Source organism: Lemur catta, chromosome 8 (assembly GCF_020740605.2).
Source record: "Lemur catta isolate mLemCat1 chromosome 8, mLemCat1.pri, whole genome shotgun sequence".
NCBI classification, from domain to species: Eukaryota; Metazoa; Chordata; class Mammalia; order Primates; family Lemuridae; genus Lemur; species Lemur catta.
Genome location: NC_059135.1, coordinates 57,785,093 through 57,809,550, shown reverse-complemented (window position 1 = coordinate 57,809,550; position 24,458 = coordinate 57,785,093).

Sequence of the window (24,458 nt, the reverse complement as noted above, 5' to 3'; positions counted from 1 at the left end):
AACAGAATTTTTTCCACTTACATGTATAGACTGACCCTGAAGGAATTTGATCAAGAATTTTAGTAATTCTTTGCCAAATAAAATTTAAAAACCACCCTTCTTTCCCCTGTGCAAGACTAGCCTCCTTCATAGGATATTTATCAAATGTAATGTCTACCTTGCTAACATGCCCTTATACTACTCTAGTCATTCTTTAAATCATAAATAAGAATCTCTGGAGTGTTTCAAAGCATAGCAAATCAAATATAACAGGGCTTCAAAAGCAAGAATTTTCCCATTTATTCTTCTACCAATCTTGTGAGCCAGTAAAAGAATTTTCTGTCAGTTAGCACTAAACTGTAGCACTCTGCCATGAATGTGCCTTCCTGTAGCAGCCAGGCTAAAAAGCAAGAGGACCAAATAGCTATAAGGGACACTTTTTTCTAAGAATGAGAAAGTATGACACCTTCATCTCAAGTAATCTATAAACCAGAAAATGTGAAGATTCTGGAAGCAGTTAAATGGGAGCCAAGAAAAAACTAATTTGAGAGAAAAATTGTCTTCTGGAGTATGTGACTAGAGTGCTTGAGTTCACCCAAGTTTTATCCTTGGTTGCCTTGAAGTTTTATCCCATTTTTTTTTCTTTTGTCACTTTAGGTAACAATATAAGAGATGTGTAGTTTAAGTCCAAATGCTATTAAGAAAAATGAAATTCTGTCAGTCATTACTTGTGATGAGACATAAATCCTGAGGGTTGTATTTAAATTTTGGAAACCTTAAATCCCACTGTCTCCAACCCACAATTTCCAAATACCTTGTCATTAGTCCCTGTACCTTGTTCACTACAAAGCAGGAGTAGAAAAAACTGCTATGGTCACTTCATGGTGTTACAGAGATTGTATAAGTAAAATAGAATTTTCAGCCAGCATTTCTGGACATGATTCAGGGAATGTGTGTTTTGTAGTTCTGCACAGGTCTGATACTTTTGTTGCATTTCTTTACGCAGTTTACAGAGAAGAATCAGGTTCACTTGAAACATCCAGTTAAGAACTATTCATTAGGACCTTATATGATTCACAATTAACTCTCTAAATTTAACCTTTTGTATGTCCAAATAAATGTTATCCTTACTGTCTTGTCTTACTGTTGGTAGGCTGTTATGTGTTCATGCTCTTTTGAATCTCAGGATCCCTACACACCTTCAGTCCCAAGGCAAACTGCTGCAGTATTTTAGTATGTCCATTAGTTATTGCTTTTTCTCCCGTCTATGTCAGTATTCCAAAGATAGTAGATGGGATGTAATAGCAGCCAGGTGAAAATAAGGAATTCAATCATTAAAACAATCTTTATAAGGAATTAGCTTTTGTCACAAAATTTACCCTTTTCAACCCAAATTAATAAGATATTTTTGTACTAGAAGGATACAACTTATACCTGTGTGTGTATGTCTGTGTATGTGTGTATGTTCAGTATCTTTGAATAGAGGAAGGATCCGTCTATTTTGTATGTGCCTAGCTTTGCACACAGTGGGACATCTGTGTGCTGACGTGCGCATGACAGATATGAGGAAGCTGTTTTGGAGGCTTTGTCTTTTACTGTCTCCATATTCAGAAGAGTGGGAGAGAGTGATGGGTAGACTATTCTATGATTTTGAACCATAGTGTGGGGAAATCAAAGCAAAAGTTGCTAAGAATAATAGGGTTTGCAATATTTTGTATTTCCTTGATTTGTGAAAAGTGAAAGACGTTTTTCGGGAAACGGTTATGACATAGATGTTTTATTTTGAATGTTAACAGATAAGATTAAAGTTTGAAGTATTGCAGTGAGTAAACTAGGGATTGGAAATATTTTACATCATCTCACTACCAAATCAACTGAGCTGTGAAATAGTTGAGTAAAAATATGTACCTTACAAAGGTAGTGATAGTAATACTCAATTTTGTTTTAACCATTCAAGCATAGATTGGAGTACATTAAGTAGAGGAAATGAGGCTAGAATGACTTTTGTAGGTCTGGAACAAGATTGCTTTTAGCTTCAATACAATCTGTGCAGCAGCCAACAAGGAAAGGGATATGTGGTATTAAGCATTATAGTCGTTATGATTAAATAAAAACCAAATTTTAGAGAGTACCTTAGCAAGATCACATTGGACTAAGAAGCAAAGTAAAATTCAGCATAGTGCATATGAAAAATGTTATCCTTCATGGCAGTTATTTTATTTATTTACTCATGTTTGGAAGGTGCTAAAGATTTTTTTTTATTGTTCCAGTTTAATTTTAAAAAAATACACCAGGAGATACTGAGTTCCATTATTGAGACATGGTAATCCCCTATACATTCATGTGTTTGTTTGTGTTTTAGTAATGGAAGCAATGATGGTTGAAATTAACTGTAATTAAATGCAAAGCAATTTACTGTTAGTTTTTTTGAAGCCAAAGTTTCTATTGCTATACCAGTGTTAGTGCATTCTCATTGCTTGTATTATGAGATTTTAATATACTTTACAATAATTAGGCAAATACCTTCTTGTTATATAACATAGGAGTTTAGTTTAGATTCCAGTCTCTTAAGGAGGCCAAGGTTGTGTCCATTTAACTGCTGAGTACATGAGATGCTTCATTTTGTTGGACACCTTTCTTTCAGGGGCATATGTTATAACTAATGGCAACTTCTGCAGGGACTGAATGACAAAACCAAAAGTTCCTGTCATGATGTCATGCAACAAACACTAAACACTGTTTGTTGTGCCAGACCAGCGCTAGTCCTTCTGGGAGGAAAAATGAAGACAATAGAGCTTGTATTCCAACAAGACATACACAGACTCAAGCTCCGCTTTGGAGACTCTAAGATGGGAAGATTAGGCTAGAGAGTTAAAGGATGGTTCCTTCTGGTGGAGGGCATTAAAATAGGTTAGAGCAGTGGAAAACATAGGTAGATAAAATTAATTGGTAATTCTAGTTATTTGGTTGGACTCTGTCTCCATGGTGCTCGTTAGTTTTTAAAATAAAATACATCATTGATCAATTGCATGAAATAATAATGAAATCGTATTATGAACCATGAATTATAAAATTTCAATTCTGTGCATCTAAAATTTTCATCAGGAAGTGGGGCAGCAGGGATGTATAATGGTAGAGATTGATCCCTTGGAGAAAAAAGAAGGAATGGCAATCAATGGAAACAGCTATTGCAAAATTTCTACTGTAAGTCAAGAATATCAGAGCAAATTTACTGCCTTTATTATTCTTATTTGTATTAAAAGAATGTTTGTTCTATGAAGGCAGGAGGATTTTTTGCATAATTTTGTTCATTGCTTATCCCCAGTGCTTTGTACATAGTAGTTGCTCAGAAATATTTCTCAAATGTTGGCATAGTATGTCATAAAGTTCATTACCCTTCATAAGTCACACATCCTTAATTTCTTTGAAAATTCAATAAATACTTCCCTGTACTAAAGAGTGTGTATTACTAATATGGCAAAATGTAGATCTTAAAGAGCTTTGGCTACTAATACCAATGAGATTAAATAGATTATACTGAATCTCCACTCCATATATAATGAGAAAGTCTCAAAATGCCTAAAATGTTCTTGTGAAGATGTTTAGAAAATCTCAAAAATAGATTTCATTAAGATTATTGGCAAGCTAAATGTATTCAAACTAGGTAAAACATACAATTCTTAACTTGAAGGCGGTAATAACATAACTTGGAATCACCAAACTATGGAGATGGGTGAATTCTTAGAGATTGTTGAATCTAATCCCTACATTTCATAATGTGGAAACTAAAAAGGAAGGTGTAAATAATGAATTGTCAAATAACACATATTCTTAAATGGAGAAAATAAATCAATTGATCTTCATAAGTTTTTAATGGTTCAATTTTGAATCTCTAATGAGAAGAAATATTTAGATGATTTTTTTGCTATAGCAACACTAAAATTTCTAATCACAAATAAAATTTTTAGAAAACTAGAATGTTAGTTAAAGCATTTCTTAACATAAAACAAAGGGAGTTGGATCATCTGACTTTAAGATATAAGTATATTTGCAATAATTTTTTTCAAAGTTGGTAATATCTTAAAGTATGGTTAAAAGTTGTAGTTGAAATTTCAAATAATATTAAATCAAACTACATATGTTATGGAAATTAATTTTATGATAAAAAATATTTTCACAATGTCTGGATAGTTTCAGTGGTTAATTCACTTGTGCATTTAAAGAAGTAGTAATACCAATTTTATACAAACTCTCATTCTTTTATGAGGACAGCATAAGCCTCATAGCAATCAGGAACAAGTCATTTGAGGAAGGAAAATTACAAAATAATATCCCTCATGAACAGAGATACCAACAGTGCACAAGAAGATAAAACATCATGACCATATGGGATTTAGCCCAGAAATGAAAAGCTTATTTAACATTCAAAAACCATTTGCTATAGTTTTCTGTATTTACAGAGTAAAGGAGAAAAAAACATAGGATCATCTCAATAAATGCAGAAAAAGCATTTGACCAAATTCGATACTCACTTACAATTAAAAAAAAAAACTATCAAAAAATGGAAAAGAGATGGAAATGTTTTCAATATTTTAAAGGGAATCTATAAAAAATCTGTAACTAATGTATTAGATGGTAAACTATTTTCCTAAGATTGAGGACAAAACACAGGCTTCATTCTACCACTTCTACCTTTTGGTGAAGGTTCTAGCCAGTAAAATAAGAAATAAGACAAGAAATAAAAGAAAAAGTCCTACAGATTGGACATAAAGAAAGACCAAAAGCATGATATTTTATTTAGAAAATCTTAAACAGTCTAAAGGATAACCTTTTTAGACTTCTTTATCATATGTATTTAGGAAAATTATAGTTGACCAAGTCCACAGACAAAAATCAATTATATTTTTTATGGCAAAAGCAGTTAGAAAATGAAATTGGAAGAAATAGTTTTTAATATCAAAGCAAAAAAACACCTAGAAAAAATTTAACAAAAGGACTATATGTTGAAAATTATAAAACATTGCTGAATAAAATTAAGACAGACCTAAAAAAATGGTGAGATATATTATGCCCATGGATTGGAAGACTCAATATTGTTAAAATTTTAGTTCTACCCAAATTGATCTATAGATTCAATGCAATCCCAATCATAATCCCAACAGATTTGTTTGTGAAAATTTTTAAGTCTAAAATATACATGGAAATGCAAATGATCTGATCTAGCACAGCTGACAGTCTTGCAAAAGAAAAAGTTATAGTACTAACATTACTTGATTTCAAGATTACTCTAAAGATACAATAATAAAGATGAAATGGTAATAGCAAAAAGATAGACCCATACATCAGTGGAATATAGTAGAGAATCCAGAAATAGACCTATACATATATAGTGAATTGATTTTTAAATAAGATTCTAAGGTAATTCCATTCAGAAAAGAAAATATGTTGATGAAATGGTTTTGAAGAATTGAATAAGTTTACGGGGAAAAATGAAACCCAACTTTCTACTGTACCCTAACTTTCTACTATATATCACATCCAAACTAATTCAAGACGGATCATAAACCTAAATATAGAAGTTGACACTGTGAAGTTTCTAGAAGAAAACATAGAAAAATATATTTAAAACTTTTGGGATACACAGGACACATATAGCACAAACAATATAAGAATATAATTAATACCCTAGATTTCATCTAAACTTAAACCAGCTGCTCTTTGAAAGATATCACTAAGAAAAAAATTAAAAAGTAAGCCACGAACTGGGAGTAAATATTCTCAACACATATATTACACAAAAGACTCAATACGCAAATCAAACAAAGGACTGGCATCCAGTACATATAAAGAATTCGTATAAATTTCTAAGAAAAACAAACAGGCAAATTAAAAAGTGGGGGGGAGGGACAAAAGATTTGAACAGATACTCCATGAGAAGAGGAGCTTAATATCATCATTATGGTTTGAGAAAGCAATACAATGAAGAAATTAGCATTTAGGAATTAACTTGTAAATTTAATGGAATTTTTTTTCCAAATTTTACTGTGATTTATGAAAAATGTCTAAACAGTAATTTTCAATCTTGGCTGCATGTTAGAATCACTTGGGAGCCAATGTTCAGCCATACACCAAAGCTCAGGCTCCTTCACCAGAATCTTTGGGCTGAGGGTTCTGGAGATATCAGTACTAATTGAGGCTTTTTAGTGATGCAGTCCGTGTTGAGGATCAGTGATCTAACTGATACTCTATGATGCGTTACTCTTCTGGCTCTAGGCTTGAGAGAAGTTTGCATAAACTACACTGAATCCATACCATGAAAATCTGATTTGCTATGGCCAACTTTATGAAGATATATCAGGCATTATACAATAGGAACCTACCTAAGGGGAGCAAGTAATACAACTGTTAACTGGAGAGGGACTATTATTTTAAGGATTATATAAAAAGCCTTTGTGGTATTGAGCCTGCAAAATTTGGCAACTAACATTTTATTTAACGGTTTATTTACCTACGATTTTGATCCATTTATCTTTCTTACGAATGATGTAGACAGCAGGATTCTTTTAAATTTGGACCGAATATGTTGGGCATAGCCTATTACTTCAGTAACCAGTGCTGCCAACTGTGTTTTATTGGAGGTTGATGGTCTGAGCCAAAGGTTGTAACAACAGTAGCAGAAATAAGTTATTTGGCTTAAATTGAGGCTATTCATTTTACAGTTGCAAGATATCATTTTCCCATATCTCCATTTACAGATTTATCAAGACTCCTTTAAATCCCATTTATATAATGTCAGTGATTTCACCACCAAATAAGTTTCTCTCACATGGCAAACTCCATTGGTTTAGAATTGGTATTCCTATCATAGTTTTGGCATTAAAACTTTTCTCATTTCCATTCGACCCACTGCATGAGTTTTCCCCCACTTCCTTCTTTATTTTTTCTTTCCTAAAATTTTTAATGAATTCTCTCTTATCTTCTCCATTACCTTTACACTACGTTTTTCTTTATTTAAGGATGTTGCATTTGAGCTGGGTCCCTGCTCTTCCTGTCTCCTTCCCTCTTTCTTTCCTTCCTTCTCTCCCTCCCTCTGTCTTTCTTTTCTTTTTTTTCCTATGCCTGCCCCCCTCACATATATTTATCAAGTACCCTCTGAGGAGGATCATTCAAGAACTAATTGGGCTTTTGCCTTAGAACAACAGACATCAGTACTTTTAAAAACAATCACTTTTAGAAATACAATAGGCAGAAGAAAACTGCAGTGAACTCTACATCTTGAAATGAAACTTGGTGAGCCAGACAGGGCAGTGCCTCAAGCCTGTAACCCCAGCACTTTGGGAGGCCCGGGTAGGAGGATCGCCTGAGGCCAGGAGTTTGAGATGAGCCTGGACAACAGAGTGACACCTCATCTCTACAAAAAATTTTAAAAATTAGCCAGATGTGGTGGCTCTAGTCCCAGCTACTCGGGAGGCTGGGGTGGGAGGATTGCTTGATCCCAGGAGTTCAAGGCTGCAATGAGCTAGGATCATACCATTGCACTCCAGCCTGAGCAACAGAGGGAGACCCTGCCACTAAAATAAATAAATAATAAAATTAAAAAAATATAATTAAACTTGGTGAACATGGCATATGGAAACCAAGCCAAGCTTCTTTACTGGAGAAGTGAAGAGTTCAGGCAGTGGGGGAGGTAGGCAGAGCAAGTCATATCTGAATTTGCATGGGTGCTAAATATGACTCAGTAAATCCTCAGGGGGGATTTTATCTGCCTTAACCTATACTCTATACCTTGTTTATAGATACCTCCTACCTCATTTATAAACACCTCCTAGTTTTCTTATTCACTAAAAGAGTTAGATTTGATTCTCTTTCAGCTCTTGCATTTTTTAATCCTATGCACAGAGCCTTATTTTGACTGGAATTTATTCGGTAACCTCTTTACCAAGGTTTGCCACCAGAAAACATGTACAACTATGGTTCAGTTCTGAGTGATTTCGAATCATAAGAGAAACAGCTATTTAAGAAAGGAGCTGCTAAGTACAGCAATATGAAGGGTCCAAATCAGAGATATATCCTGGAAGCAGGAAGTTTCCAAAGAACGAGAAACAGGCTTTGACTATTCCCATTGTTTAAAATAGGCTTGTCCGGCTTTCATCCTGGCTAACTCCTACACATCCTTCAGAACCTAGGTTTGGAACCATTCCTCTGAATCTCAACCATCATAATGAGTAATACATGATATTATAATAATTTATTGGGTACTTTTCTCACTCCTCTATTGGGCTGGGATCAGGAATCATATTTTTCGGTTCTGACACACTAGCATCTAATAAAGTATGAAACACATTGTAAATGCTCAATAACTTTTTTAAAGCAAATCCACGAGTATCCAGGTATTTAGTCTGGCTGTTGTACTGTCCATAGTTTCATTACACTAGTGGCTGCTTCAATACTGATGAGCCAAGCACTTCACAGCCCTTTGCAGTATAAACTTTTAGTCATTGATGTCAAAGTTTTTCTCAACATTTTCCTAATGCAGTTTCTCCCAGGTTTCAAGTTTTATGATTAAAGTTTTATATTTTACAGCTGAAGTTTTTATTGAACATTTAAAAATGTAGTATGACATTACTATAATGCTTTGTAAAGTAGATGTTATACTTTTAAAATACAAAATATTTGCATATATTTAATGCATACACATATATGTTAAATATGTAGCCATAGCTAGAAACAGTGTGAATTCTTCAGTCACCAGCTATGTAAATTGGACCAAAGCTTTCCATTTTAGTTTTGAAATGGTAGCAATAAAAGCTGATCCTTTTAGTGTATGGGATGTGGTGCAGTTTGCATGAGATAATGAATTGGAAGAGTTTGAAAACTATAAAGATCACACAGTGTTAGCTATTAGTAAAATGGTGCTGTTCAATCATCTTTTCTGGATCCTTAAAGATTCAGAACAGTACTAGAAAGCATACCTCCTCCCTGGATAGTACAAATGCATGCTAGATAAACCTTCTTGACTGACACACCACACTTTCCCCTGAAGTAACTAATGTGTGCAGTGACCATTGTGTGCTCTTGGGGGATCCTATGGGATACTTGGGCAGTTTAAACTCTAAACTCATTTTTTAAATCCCCTCCCAATCCCCAGCCACTCATTCCCTCACATACACTTCTTACATTCTCTGATTTACTTGCCAGAAATCATTATCCAGCCAGCTGCGCAACGTATAAACTTCTTTTTTTATATATATATTATTTATTTCAGCTTATTATGGAGGTACAAAAGTTCAGGTTATATATATTGCCCATATTCCCCTCATCCCCCCGAGTCAGAGCTTCAAGCATGTCCATTCCCCAGACAGTGCGCATCGCACTCATCATGTAGGTATACACCCATCCCCTCCCCCCTACCCTCCACCTCAGTCCGATACCCAATTGGTGTAATTCCCAAATATGCACTTAGGTGATGATCAGGGAAACCAATTTGCTGGTGAGTACATGTGGTGCTTATTTTCCCATTCTTGGGATACTTCTCTTAATAGAATGGGTTCCAACTCTCTCCAGGAGAACAAAAGGGATTCTATATCACCGTTATTTCTTATAGCTGAGTAATAGTCCATGGTATACATATACCACATTTTACTAATCCACTCATGAATTGATGGGCATTTGGGTTGTTTCCACATCTTTACAATTGTGAATTGTGCTGCTATAAACATTCAGACACAGGTGTCTTTTTTATAAAATGACTTTTGTTCTTTTGGGCAGATGTCCAATAATGGGATTGCTGGATGGAATGGTAGGTCTACGTGAATCTGTTTAAGGTATCTCCATATTGCTTTCCACAGGGGTTGCACTAGTTTGCAGTCCCACCAGCAGTGTATGAGTGTTCCTGTCTCTCTGTATCCACACCAACATGTATTGTTTTGGGACTTTTTGATAAAGGCCATTCTCACTGGAGTTAAAAATCAAATCACGGTGGATAACAGACTTAAACCTTAGGTGTGAAACTATTAGAATTCTAGAAGAAAATGTAGGAAAGACTCTTAGAGACATTGGCCTAGGCAAAGAATTTATGAAGAAGACCCCTAAGGCAATGACAGCAACAACAAAAATAAATAAATGAGACCTGATTAAATTAAAAAGCTTATGCACAGCCAAAGAAACAGTCACGAGAGTAAACAGACAACCTACAGAATGGGAAAAAATTTTCTCATACTACACATCAGATAAAGGACTGATAACAAGAATCTATTTAGAACTCAGGAAAATCAGTAAGAAAAAATTGAACAACCCTATCAAAAAGTGGGCAAAGGGCATGAATAGAAATTTTTCAAAAGAAGATATAAGAATGGCTAACAAACATATGAAAAAACTGCTCAACATCTCTAATCATCAGGGAAATGCAAATCAAAACCACAATGAGGTATAAACTTCTGATTTCTCTCCCCTCTCTCCCTACATGCTGTCAGTCGCTGGGTTCCTCAAAACGTTTGTCATCTTGTTTTACCTTCTCCATCCGTATTGCCACTGCTCTAGAGCCAGCCCTCAGCTTGTCTTTTCTGCACTGTTGCCACAGCCCCTGCTCAGCGTTCCTCTGAGCATCTGGTCTTTCCTCTCATCCAAGCCAGCATCTGTGCTGCTGCTTGGGTGATGTTTTGATGTGATCATACCTCTCACCCATGTTTAAAACCTCCATCTCACCAATTTCTGTGGGCTGAAAGCCTAGTCTCCTCTATCTTGTCCCAAAAGTTCCCAAAAGGGGATTGGTCCCCTTTTTATTTCTTTAGCCCTATCTTCCTCCAAATCACCAGCAATGTCCTCAATATCATCCCTGCTGCCACCATAGTAGCAATTTACACCAAACCAAGCACTATGCTGACAATCATTCATCTCATTTCATCTTTACCATATTGAGGCTTGGGGAAGTTCAGTAAAATCTAGGAAACAGGACTCTAGTTCAGGGCCGCTAAGACCCCATAGCCACTGTTTCCTTGCTCTTTTCCCCAAAGAGCAGGCACTCCTACTGGTTAGACCATGCTGTTCTTTCTACCCCAAATGCTGTACCCTCCCCTCTACCTACTTCCAAGTGTTTCCTTTAAGTTGTCCAAATTCCACCTTCTCCATGAATTCTTCCTTAACCAACTCCATTCCCTACACAGAATTAATCACTCTCTAATGCACTTGAGTATAATTATATTTAAAGTTATCACTCTATTTATAATTATTTACCTGTTTGCCTCTATTAGGTTAAATAATATCTTATTCATCACCACTATGCCCTTTTTTTTGTTTATTTCCAGCAGTTAATAGAGTACCTGTTACTTCATAGGTGCTCAGTAAATACGTATTGTTCAAATATAATATGTTCATTATATTATACATAAGGTTTCTCTCTGGCCTGAAAAGTCAGGCCTGGGGTGTAGTAATTTGGGTAGCAATAGCAGGAACAATAACTAGCAATTGCTAATAACTTGCTGATCAGGGAATTGAGGGGCAGAGGGCTGTGGAAGCTTCCAAAGGCCATAGTGCTAGAAAATAACAAAATCGGGATTGGAAATTAGACAGTATAATTTCAGAGATACTACTACATCATACATCCTTCCTTTCACCAAAATAGTTCCTTTGATGGACACCCTAGTGCAAGTTTGGAAATCTATCCAAGGCAACCCTTGACTCCCATAGAATTCCACTTCAGCCCAATCTCAGATTCTTGGAGGATGACTGTTAAAAAAAAAAAAAAAGTTCTTTTAATTCATCTCCCCAATTTTCCAGCCTTTAAGCACAGTAATGATTGGAAGGAGGGCTCTTTATAAACTTTCATTTATATTCCTGGGAAACATATTCCAAGTAAAGCAAATAACACCCAGTCTTTTAGATCTCTTATTTCTTCTTCTTTGTCTTGCAGACTGCAGCTGTGAAGTCAAAAGAGGTTGATTCCCTTCAATGAGACTCTAAGCCTTTAGTGACTTTTGCTAACTGACGTGGACTAGAATTGAAATAGATGCACAGTGGGAATTCCAGTTATATTTTTTTAAGCAGGAATCTCATGCTACCTTTCCTCAGTAGCACTAATGAAGTTCAGCTAGGTTTTGAAAGTGCTGTGGGTGCCTGAGCAGGCCACTTTCTTTAAGGTTGCACTACCTTCACTTTATGAAGAAAGTTTTTTAGCCTAAAAAGAAAAATCTGCTTCTGAGACCTAGTTGATTAGATTACTACAAATATCAGTATTAATCTTATGTTGAGAAAGCAAATAGAAAACTGAGTGAAAACACATAAAACAATAGCATAAATAAGGGTTCTTAACTGAAGAAGAGCAGATGAAAGGTGGAAACATGTTTTCAAAATACATGCCAACGCAGCCACCTCCCATTTCCTCCAGATTCTGATTCAGTACACCTGGGATATTTCCAGGTATTGAAAAAATTTTTTCCAAAAGCTTTTCAAGTAATTCTGATGTACTAGACTGGATTATAAATGGGAGTGATAGCCTCAAATCATGTTACTAGCCTTACCAGCTGTAAGATTCATCCTCTAGTATCGAAGTCCATATGATATCACCATCTGACATGCAAATTCAGTTTTCCAGTCAGAGGCTTTGGACATATGATATAGGAACTTAAATCCTACTGTCAAGTGTTCTTCCACTTATGAAATTGTACAAGACCTTGACCAATCTTTATTTTAATACTGTTTCAAACTAGTTTTAAAAGCCGAATTTTTTTTTTCAAATAAGAGTAGCCCTTACTATAAAATAGATAAAAAGGGAGACTAATTGGAAAAAGTAGGAGCTGCATAACTGCCTCTCACCTCCTCTGCCCCTTGAGTGACCTCCTTGATTGTCTCAGGGCTCCAAAGAACAGTTTTTTACCATCTACTATCACAGGTAAGGAAGCTGAGTGCCAGCAAGTGAAGCAGCTGCCTAAGAAACCATTAGAACAATAGAGTCCTCACTGCTAGTGGAACACACTTTTCCATTATTGTGTTTATACTTCTGCCAAAGGAAGGCATTAAAAGACATGATAGGCTACCATTGTCTTCATTAACATTTTGATCAACAATATGCCATTCCTAAACTCGGATTTATGATTGCTAGAATAAATGGGAAAATACATGTAAAATTGCATTAGTTTTATTATTCCATTAAAGGAGCCATTTGATTTTGTCAGTTGGAAAAAACCTAATAAAATCAGATGTTGTATTAATTAAGTGGAGTAATATAATGAAGTTTCAACATTGTGAAATTGGATCCAGATGAGGCCCTGTAGAGGAAGTGATATGTTATCATCATATAAAGTCTCATGGGGGTTTCTCTTATGTATATTCAACTGCAAAACGTAGAAATTAGTTGAGTCTTATTCTCTCCATTCAAAAAAGACTAGAGCACATTAGGAAAAGGAAATGATGGTAAATAAAACCAAGCCACTTAACTCAATGTTATCTCCTTACTTTAATAACCACTAGACTTGCTGCAAAAACTTCCAAAGAGAGACTGAATTTTAATTGCTACTAAACTTGCCTATTTTATTTTATTTACCTATTTACTAGTTAAATTATAGAATGCATTTATTTACATGCATTTAATTTTAGTTGAATGACCCTAAGCCATATAATAGTGTGGACATATTTTATCTGGAAAAGAAAAAAAAATAGTTAAAGTAAATCTCTGCTGCCAATCCTCCCCCAAAAGGCTAAAAATTCCTTATTTTATGCATCCGGCAGAATACAGAATTTGCATTTCAAAATTTGATTTTCTTTATTTCATAATAGCATTGAAGGATATTTGAAAGGAGCATATGTAACTTAATGGGATGCCACCTATTACATCACTAGTGGCATTTCCTAAAGAGCAAAACTTGAATAAAAGTATAAAACAAATATTGAATATTTTTGAATAGCAGGTGGCATTGGGCAGACAGAAAATATTCCCGTCAGCAGCATTAAATATCATTTTTTAAAAGGAGCATTCTAGATGGAGGAGACCTTCAGAGGCATTAGAATACTAAATCCTACATTTATTGGGTGATGTAAAATGATGAGCTATATAGATATCACAAAATAAAGGAAGAATGACCACGGTGTTGTGTAATTCACTGACTAGGCTAAAATAAGCTTTACCTGGAGGGATTTAAAACTCTTCAAATCCTCTCTCAAGGCTTCCGTGCAATCTGAGGGAAAAACTGGCCTTAAATCATCAAACAAATTAAAAATAGCAAAATGTTTTGTTAAGACAAACCGTCTGTTCCAAAGCATCAGAAGGAGAGAGACAGGAAATGTCCAGGAAGACTCTTGGGGTTCAAGAGTAGAGAGAAGGCCGCACTGGAGTTGATGCTTCTCTGGGCCTTACTCAAGTTCATTATTTATTCCAACATAGTCAGACTTGCATAGAATACCTGGGAATAAGAAAGTGAAAACACCTGGTGTAAATACTCATCCAGGTAGCCAGGATTTTGCTGTTCAATAACAAGGAAAAAGGAAGACAAACTGACCCCCTCTATCTATGGTTCTCAACCCTGGATGCACAATAGAATTGCCTGGGGAGCTTTGGGGAAAAAAAAATGCTGGGTCCACCCCAGGTCAATTAAATCAAAGACCTGGGCTGGTGATGCACAGATACTAGAAGGATTTGTTAAAAACTCAGCAGGTGATTGAATGTGCAGCCAATCTTGAGAACTTGTGTTCTATAATAAGAATATAATAGCAACACTTCCACCAGAACCAAGAAGAACCATTTCTCCAATAAAACCATACACTGATACCTGACAAATTTGACTGCAAATATAACTGAAGGATGATGGAGGTCTTGACCCTTAAGCAAGAATGCATCTGTCTCTTTTGTGGACAAAATAATTTCCTAGAGTGTAAATTATCTTTTTTTTCTTTTTAAATTCTGGAAGAGACATTTCCAAGAATATATCAGCTTTTTGGCTGGCAGGAAGAAGTCACAATCTGGTTACAAAAAGAGCCAGTATATTATATAAGAAGAACATCTTGTCATAGACTGAATTCTTCAATTCTGGTGTGCCCGTGAATATTTTTGATGGTGAAGCCAAGCCTTAGATTATTTCCCCCCATAGCTGAAAGCATTGGATAAAAGATTTTGTCTATGTTCAATATCATAGTTCTTCTATTTGCAAGTCAGAGAACAAATTCAGATGCATAAACATCAGTAGGTTCAATACCAGTGCGTATTACCACCCGAGATAACAAGGTGGGTTTCTGACATCTGTGAAGGAAAGAATTCAAGCACAGGGTCACAAGCAGTAGTGAGAATACAAGTACTCAGTGAAAGCAAAAGCAGATGAGTTTGTTGAAAGCAAAGTACACTGTCTAAGAACAAGTGAAAGAGTGGACTGATCCAAGAAGGAACAGTGCCTCCCAGGGTTAGGGTCTGTTCTTTTATGCTAATCCCTAATAATATGATAAGCCAGGGGTGGAATATTCATAGATTTTCTAGGAAAGGGGTGGAGAGTTCCTAGAACCAGGAACCCTCCCCTTTCTTGACTTCATAGGGTAACTTCTGAGAGTTACCATGGCATTTGTAAAGTAATGCTGGTAGTTGTGATTTTTAGTATGTAAATGAGGGTAGATCATTTTAGGGACACTGTTGTCTCAACTGCAGGCATGCCCCAATTAAAGGAATTCCCCCTTTGCCTTAGGTAAAGATGTTATGGCTAAAGTAAAATAACTAAGGGGTACCTATTGGTTACATTTATCTTAACTAAGCATAGTCAGCTTCTGCTTATGACTCCTGCCCTAACTGACTGCAAGGTGTCTGACTCCTGTCTCAGGTTCATCTAGTAGAAAGCAGAAAAAAACAAAAATGTCAATGAACCAACCACTGATAGGACCCAGGTAATTATCAGTGGCTTGGTGCCATTTTCTTATTTCAAAGTCAGTCTGAGTAACTGGAATTCCTAAAGGAAACAACTACCATTAAACGAGTGTCTGTTGTAGAATGCATTGAATTACCCAGCTTGTTGATTCTACTTCATTTAGTGAGGTCAACAATACTTCAAGGTATAATAGAGGGCAGCCTAAGTACCAGGAATCTCTGATACATGAGCAGGGCCTGGGGATGGGAGAATCTAGGTGATTGGACAGTGAACTAGAATTGCATGGTGCTTTTAGGGAATTTGTTTACTAATCAGAGGACCCTAGTCAGAGACAATGGGTATGAGAAGCAAAGTCCAGCCACCCACAGGAAAAGGGAATGGCCAAGTGAGTGTTGGAGAGAACAATCCAGTGAGGAGAGGTTCTGGAAGTGGCCCCATTCTGAGAGATATATGAGCTGCATGAAGGAGGAATCAAGGCAGAAGCCCGACTTATCCCCTGAGCCACTGTTGGGGAAAGAGAAGAAAATGTCAGCTAAATAGGACCCCAAGACTAACCCTTTGCTGCGCTTCAGTGATAGCGTCCACATCCTACCCAAGTTAGGATTTATCTGAGAGGCTGGAGCTGGTCTGGTGTAAAGGCGGGTCTAAATCATTGATTCAAGTTTGAGGGTCTAGAGAGATACAAAAGAAATGAGGCAAGAGCTAAGGGTGTTGCTTCTAGTGTGCACAATCCTGACCTTGACACTTCCAGAGATTGTCTACAGTGGTCTCCTACACTTCTTCAAAGAAAATGACCCTGTTCTCACCTGCCAAAAGAATTTACTTTTTCTCTCTCCTACTCTCCCCATTGCCAGTGGAAATGGAACACCCAACATGTTGAGAGAAGAGGGTTCTTTTTAAAAGCTCCTAGACTGTGATCTAGGCTCTAGGCAGAGGCCTCAATTGGAGTGCACATATTAACAGCACCTTTGGAGCTTTTTCAAACTAAACACACTATCTTCTATTTATCTCCATACTTTTTCAGAAGTTCTGATATGTTCTCTCTTTCCATCCCTTAGCTCCCCTACCCAGAGCATGGACAAAATACAGGAAACTCCATTATTTCAGATACTTCTTCCACATCATCATAATACTTGCAATTATTTATTTAATGTATCCTCTGCTAGGAGGTAAGCCATGCTACTGATTTCCTTGAGGGAAAAATCTGTGTCTGAAACAGAGAAAGCATTTAGTAAATATCTGAATGAATGAATGAATCAATCAACTTACTTATCTATTCATTTTTAATTCAGCACATTCATTGATTTTCCTTCCTGCTTTAACAACCACAACATAGGGAGCATCCCAAGTCTTATTTTTAAAAAATATGTCACCTCTTGCCTATCATTCTCGTTTTAAATGACTCTAGATAAGGGAGAATGAAACAGATCTGTATTTATGCCAGAATATACTATGCAGTTTGCCATGAGACACAATTTCTCACCTCTGTCACCTAGAAACATTAAAGGAAGAGAAATGTGGATACTATGTGAAGGAGTCCAGTTTGTTGGATTCGTAAAGAGAGAGATTATACTCTCAGTCCTGTCATCTACCGTCATTGGCAGAACAAGTAGTTTCATTGTGTTACAGAAATTCTGTTTCTTCAGAACACAGCAATACTATGCAGTTGAGTGAGTGAACTGGTAACAGTACCTTTACGTGGTAGTTTGATTATAGTTCCGTTGTTACTCTATCATGATTATTTTTGACTATGGGAGTTCCCTGAGGCTTTTTTTTTATTTTAGCTCATTTGTTATTCAAAAGTTTTACATAACAGTTTTGCTGCTTTGATAAGACTCAAAATTACCTTATAATAATATTGGATTTTAAGCCTAATAAATCAGTGATGAAGTACACTTGTATGAATCATGGGAATAACTGATGAAAGAATAATGAATGCTCTTCCACCCACTGCTGGTTGCTTTAATGATAGCTCTCATTAGGTAGGTGTCATTTTGCTGACGCTCAATCTAGATTAACCTGATCTAATAGATTTTTATGGCAAGTGTGAACATTTAGTTTCCTGTTTTTAGAGGGTCGATAATAATCTGAGCATTCTCCTCCCAACTGCTGTCACATTTTTTGCTCCTTGTCTATGAGAACTTCATTCCCATTTCCCTCTCTAATCCCAGTTTTCGTGTTTATTTTCCATCCTATTGTAAATGGAATGTAACCTCTATAAGGAGAGCAGATTGCCTACTTGGTCTCAACTTTCCATCTCTAATACCTAAAGCTGTGCCTAGGACAGTAAAAGCCCTCAGTAAATCCCTGTTGAATCCTAAAATGATGTAACCTTAACTACAATCCCACTTTTAATAAGGTGAAGGTCAATCTGAGTGGCAAGTGTATGCATTCGAAAGTGACTAAATATTGACTTTATCCTACAACCTTATCTGACTTGACTTTTTGTTCTCTGTAGAACTCTGCAGTCCTCGTCAGTTCTGTGTGTGTGTAATTCTCCCGTGGCATTTGCATTGTCCGGGCAGACCACTGTTTTCACTTTCATGTGACCTTATTCCTTTCCTCTTCCCCTGCGGTCCTGAGAGTAAACTAGACCAGAAACATCTCTTCCTCCCTGTTCTAAAAATTGTTCCTTTAAATTACTTCTATAAACTTTTAACAATTATCTAACTTGGGAAGTTTTCCCTCAAGGACAAAAGTGTTGGGAATATGGAAGAGTCTGAAGAAACACTAAGCCAAAAAAAAAAAAGAAAAGGAAAAAAAAAAAAAAACAATGCTCCCAAATAGGATACTCTTTCACGTTAGTGGTATATACTCGTACTTTTCACCCTGTTGATTTGGTTCTTTCATCAGTCTTATTTAGAACGTAACCCCATTGGGCACAAGAGTAAAATACATATCTAAAACTGCTCCCGGTAATTTTGAACTTCATGCTAAAAACCATACAGTCTCAAGTGTAATGGCTTCAGTGTGATTCATGGTAGGAAAGGTCAGAATTAACAGAATCATTATAGATTTTAATTTTTGAACCTTGTCTTGAGATCTGTTAAACTGTATTATTGCTGTTTTAAAGTTGAATTATTTTTAATATCAAGTAAAATATATTAAACTTACTTGGCTAATAAATATCTTTAAGTGGCTATTCTGTCTCAGGCAACTTTAGCTGTTTTGGGGACAAAAATATAAAGTAGCACAAAAAGAGATTAAAACTTAAAGACAATAGGAGATACAGTGTCTTAATGCATTTATTGGACTCAATATATTGCTATTTATTTTAATTCACAAAAGAATGTTAGAACTTAAAGATAATAGAGACAGGGTTTTAATGCATTTATTTGACTCAATGTATTATTATTTATTTTAATTCTCATAAAGTCATGACAAATAGTCTATAATCCATATGATATCAATGAATATAACACACTCTCCTTTAGAATGAATACTTCTAAAAAAGTCATACATTTCTGAGCTAAAAGGGAACCCATAAGAAATATTTATGTTGTTGGTGGGTTTTCTTTTTTTCTTTTTTTTAATGTAATTACATCTGTGATCCAGCAGAAACCCTCATAAGTAACAAGGTTGATTAAAGTAGATTTGGGCAACGCTGAGATGTTAAGTACAGAGAGTGTGGATGCGGAGAGTGAAGATTCTGGGGGTAGAAAAGGGCATGGAAGGCAGCGCGGGTCTGTTTCCCACCCTGTCTCTGCCCTAACAGAAACACAATGAGAAACAAAGACATGTTAATAATAGACAGCAAATAACTAAGATCAATCTGCACAGCACTTCTTTTTTAAAAAAATAATAAATGCCATTGTACACATACTTTTTAAAAAGGTAAATGATTGTGAAAACAATTTAACTTCCTACGTTCCTCCTTTTCAATTAGGGCTTATTCTCACTCAGTAAAGATGTTCCAATTTCAGTAACAGGCATCTCTACCGTGTAACCTTTTGGAGCTCATCTCCACACAGTCTTTCAACATAATATGGTAGTTCCACTTAGAATTCTTATCTAAAATCAAAAAGCCATTCTTCACATTCAATTTTAGCTGTGAAGTTAATCCAAAGTAAATAGCGAAATAGATTGCTGCCTTAGTGTGTGCCTTTTAATAATGAAGCCTCCATCTACCTCTGAGTTATAAAGATTTTCAATGAGGTTGTGTGTATACAACACACATTTGGGGGCAGATAAAAACTTAAAGCTAACTATGTATGTACCCCTTCTACCGACTTAAACATTCATATTTTTAGGTCAGACACACTTCATTTTCTCTATCTATGCAGATGAGTTTTGGCAGTTCTAAATTACATCTGTCATTACAAAAGCCAGAGTATCCTAAAGTAATCATTGCACAGCTCAGAAACAAAACTGCTCTAACCATATTTTCCATTACACAAAGTAAACTCTGCTGTATTTTTGAAATAGTATAGATAATTGTAGCAACAGAATATTTTTATATATTATTCCAGATATGTCCATGATATTTTGATGTTGCTGCTTTGATGCAGCCCTAGTGAAGCTGGGGTCTTTTTTTAATGTTGGGGATCCTTTGAAGTGGTCTTTTTGCTGGGAGCAATTTGATGTGGGGACATTTTTATGCAACTTAAAAAAGCATTATTTTCAGTGTTTCACTACTAAGTGATAGGCAAAATAGAAATTTTCCCTCCATCCCTCAGGCACACTCCATCAAATGCTACCTACTTCCCCCCCATGGAAATTAGGAATGAGGTGTTTTATGGGTGGAGTAAGGGCCCAGACAGCAAAATTGCAAACCACAGAGTAGTATTCTCAGGCATTGAAACCTAATAGAGTTTGCCCAGTGGATTTGAAATTGCTTAGGACCAGTGCTTACTTTTTCTTTGCATTTTCCTCTCTTTGGAATGGAAAGATCTATAACTGTAAGCCTGTGCTGTTCCACCACTGTATTTTGGGAGCAGATCATTTGTTTTCTAATTTCACAACTCCACAGTTAGGAATTTTGCCCCAGGATGGCTCTTACCCAGAGTCTCACTCACACCTGATTGAAATGATTTAGATGACATTTGGAGCTTTTCAGCTGACAGTATTTAATGAGGTTTTTGATTTTAAATTGATGCTGTGATAGGTTGAGACTTTAGGGGGTATCAGGATGTGGTGAATATATTTTGCATGTGGGATGGATATAAATTTTTGGGTGCCGGAAGGTGGCTGAATAATGGCTCCCTGGAGATGTCTGTGTCCCAGTCTCTGAAACCTGTGAAGATTACTTTATTAGGTTAAAGGTACTTTCAAAAGTGATCAAGTTAAGGATCTTGAGATGGGGAGATTATCCTGGATTGTCTGGGTGGGCCTAATGTGATCACAATGATCCTTATAATGAGACACAGGAAAGTTAGAGGAGAAAGTGATGGGATGTTGGAGACGGAGATGGGGATAATATGCTTTGCACGTGGAGGAAGGAGCCACAAGTCAAAAATTACAGTCGCTGACACCTTAACTTGAGCCTAGTGAAACTGATTATAGACTCCTGACATCCACAATTCTAAGGTAATGAATTCGCATTGTTTTAAGCCACTACGTTTGTGGTAACTCATTACAGCAGCAATGGGAAACTTGTATAAGGGGTCTAGATGAAACTACTTCATAATGATGGATTCTGGGAGAAAATTGATGCTCCCTTGTATAATAATTCATACTCCTTGGGGAAAAAAAATCAAGCAAATACAAAACATAAAACTCTATGTAATGGGGGTGGGAGTTGGAGATGAAGTAAAGGTCAGTAATGTTTACTACACACATTGCTGGTTAAAAACTAAGAGGAATTTTATAGTGTGACAAGGTTACTTTGCATATTGTCTAAAAATCTGCATGAAACCAATTTTTAATGTTGGTTTTCCTGGATTTATTTCTGATACCCCCACCCTCACCCCTTCAGAGAATTTCAGATTGGACCTGCAGAGACCCTTTTGAAGGTTAAATGAAGTTCAAGGGCTTCAATTCTTAGTTTCCCTGCTGAGACAAAAGATACACTAATTAATGGCTTTTATGAAGACTTGGCTTTACTGGAAATAAAACCAAATAATTCCTCTGAAGAGTTTATATCTAATTGCTATTTAGCATAATTTGATTTGAATTTCTCATGGAAAATGGTTGAATGGAGACAGAGTTGATTATTATGAATCTAAAAGTTTCTTTGTCTTAAGATTAGTCATGCTATAAAAGCAGTATATCATTTATAAATTATATTCTGCAACACATTTCCTGTTTTGCTATACTCTACATGTAGGAATGCTTATTAAATAGAATGAGACTTTGGAGGAACAAAGGACTTATTTCATTAAGTAGACTAAAATATTTACTACCTGTAACTCTTAGAAAAGTAAATTTTTCCAGATTGAAACATTTTCTGTATAGAATCATTTTCTTTTAATCAAACATTCCCAAATATATGTTTGCATGTATATTTGTATGTTTATAATTTAATTTTAAATATTTTTAATGGAAACACAATATAAATTATACTTATTTGTGATTCTTAAACAATATGTAGAATAAAGTGTAACCCTTCCTCAGTGATACTATGTTAGCAATAAGATACCAACACAGAAGAACCCCAGTGCCTGCTGAAATGTGTAAGATCTAAGTGTAGGTGAAATCCAGGACATGCCCAAGGAGAGCCACAGTTATTTCTCTGACCTTTCCAAAAACCAGTGCAAATAAAGCATAATAGCATCACTTACATGGTTTGGAAAAAGAAAAAGCACAACTTGTCTTGTTACTGCCAAGTGAAGAAATTGCTTCACGGGTCCCCATCAAAATAGTGTGCTCTAATGCAATGAACAAAATCCTCAAAAGCATCCTTCCAGTTATCATTACAATGATTTTATAGGAATTTTTCAAATAAAGTGCGTTCATATGGGCTAAATAGTAAAGTTTGAATGAAACAATCTTAATAAAATTCTGCCAAGTCTTTAAATGTGGCTTTTCTTAAAAGGTTGTGAAATTGTACCATTTTAAAGGCAATACAACCTTTATGAGAGTAATATTTGCATTTCTTACAATCCTAAGTGAAATTTGATTTTTGTAGCATTAATCATCTTTTATTTAGATTGAGGTTCATTCCCTCCTTCATTCGTTCTTCCCTCTCTTCCTTGTTCCCTCCTTTTGTTCCTTCGTTCTTCCCTCCCTCACTCCCTCCTTCCTTTCTTTCCTTCTTGCCTTTGGTCTACTTCTTTTGCTTCCTTCCCTCCCTTTTTTCCATCTCTCCTTCCTTTTTAGGATTCCATTTTAGATTCCTTTGAATGTAAAATCATGAACCCAAGTTTCTGAGAAAACCATGAAGAAAACAGTTTTTCAATGATTTGCAAGTCATTGAAAAAATGAAAGGTAAACCCTCCTCTCACGACTCAGGAGGCACTGTACTGAAATATTATTAATATGTTTTGAAAACCTCTTAGAACATTTTATTTTCACTGGCCCCAAATTGTACTAACCAACCCTGAATACAAACAGATTCTTGGCTGATAGCAAAGGGAATGGAAGAGAATTAAGGGACAGTGATTATTTTCTACTCAAATGTTTTATATCTCATATGTAACAAATGAGTTATTAAGAAACATCTTGTTTTGTCTTTTCTTGATGTTATAATCACATAAACAAGTTTTTGCCTGTATACCTTCGTATTCTCAGGTTCTGAATTTTCTTGTCCTGTGGGTAGATGAAGCCAACCCTTATTTCACCCAAAACATCATCAATTAAAGACAACAGATCAATGAGCAAAATTCCTTCTCCCCCATTTCCCAGGCAGTAATAGTCCTAAATTCTGCAACAACCTGAGAAAGAAGACAAGAAGCTCCAAGATAGGACTTTTTATTCAACTAGATAAATGACTTCAGCCAGCCCTAGATTTGATTTGATTTGTATAAAAGCAAAACAATGTGATATTTCTTGCACCTCTTGCACAAATGTCACATTTCTTGTGTTGTGGAGCAATTAATCTTTGTTACTCATACAAAATAATAACAGGGAACATTTTTATATATTCCTGCATTTTAAATCCTCTTCGCTGGCATATAACTTATTATATATAAAAGGCTTATTCTCTAACTTGAACCAAGTTAATGTTTCAGTCTTTAAGAATACATTCAAGGTCCATTCATGCTAGTACTGTGGTTAGTAGTTGTGCAACTGAATGGATCGAGGTTCAAGGAGAGACAGAGTCTCAGCTCTTCACGCTATTAGTCTATGTCTGGTAATTATAAATTCCGTCAGGTAATGAGAGATGGTATTTGATTTGGTTTGCCTCTATAGTCTCTCCTCTCTCCCTTCCTCCTTCCTCCTTTTATTGGTAGTGCTATCCCACTATCTTTACTTTCTTTATTTATATCACTATGTATTATTCTCCAACTCTTTAAAAATTATAATAGCTAATAGGTGACCTTTATTGGGTGTGTAATGTGTGCCAGGTATAAATCTTACACTTGTGACCCTCACATGGATTTGGATGAATGGCAAAATGAAGAACAAAGCAATTGGTGGACTTTAAAATGTTATGAAAGATAAACTTTAATATACATTTCAAAGTGTTAAACCATTCATGTGAGAAATACACACCAAGGATGTTCATGAGAGAAATATCCACTAAGGTTATAGGTCTCACTACAC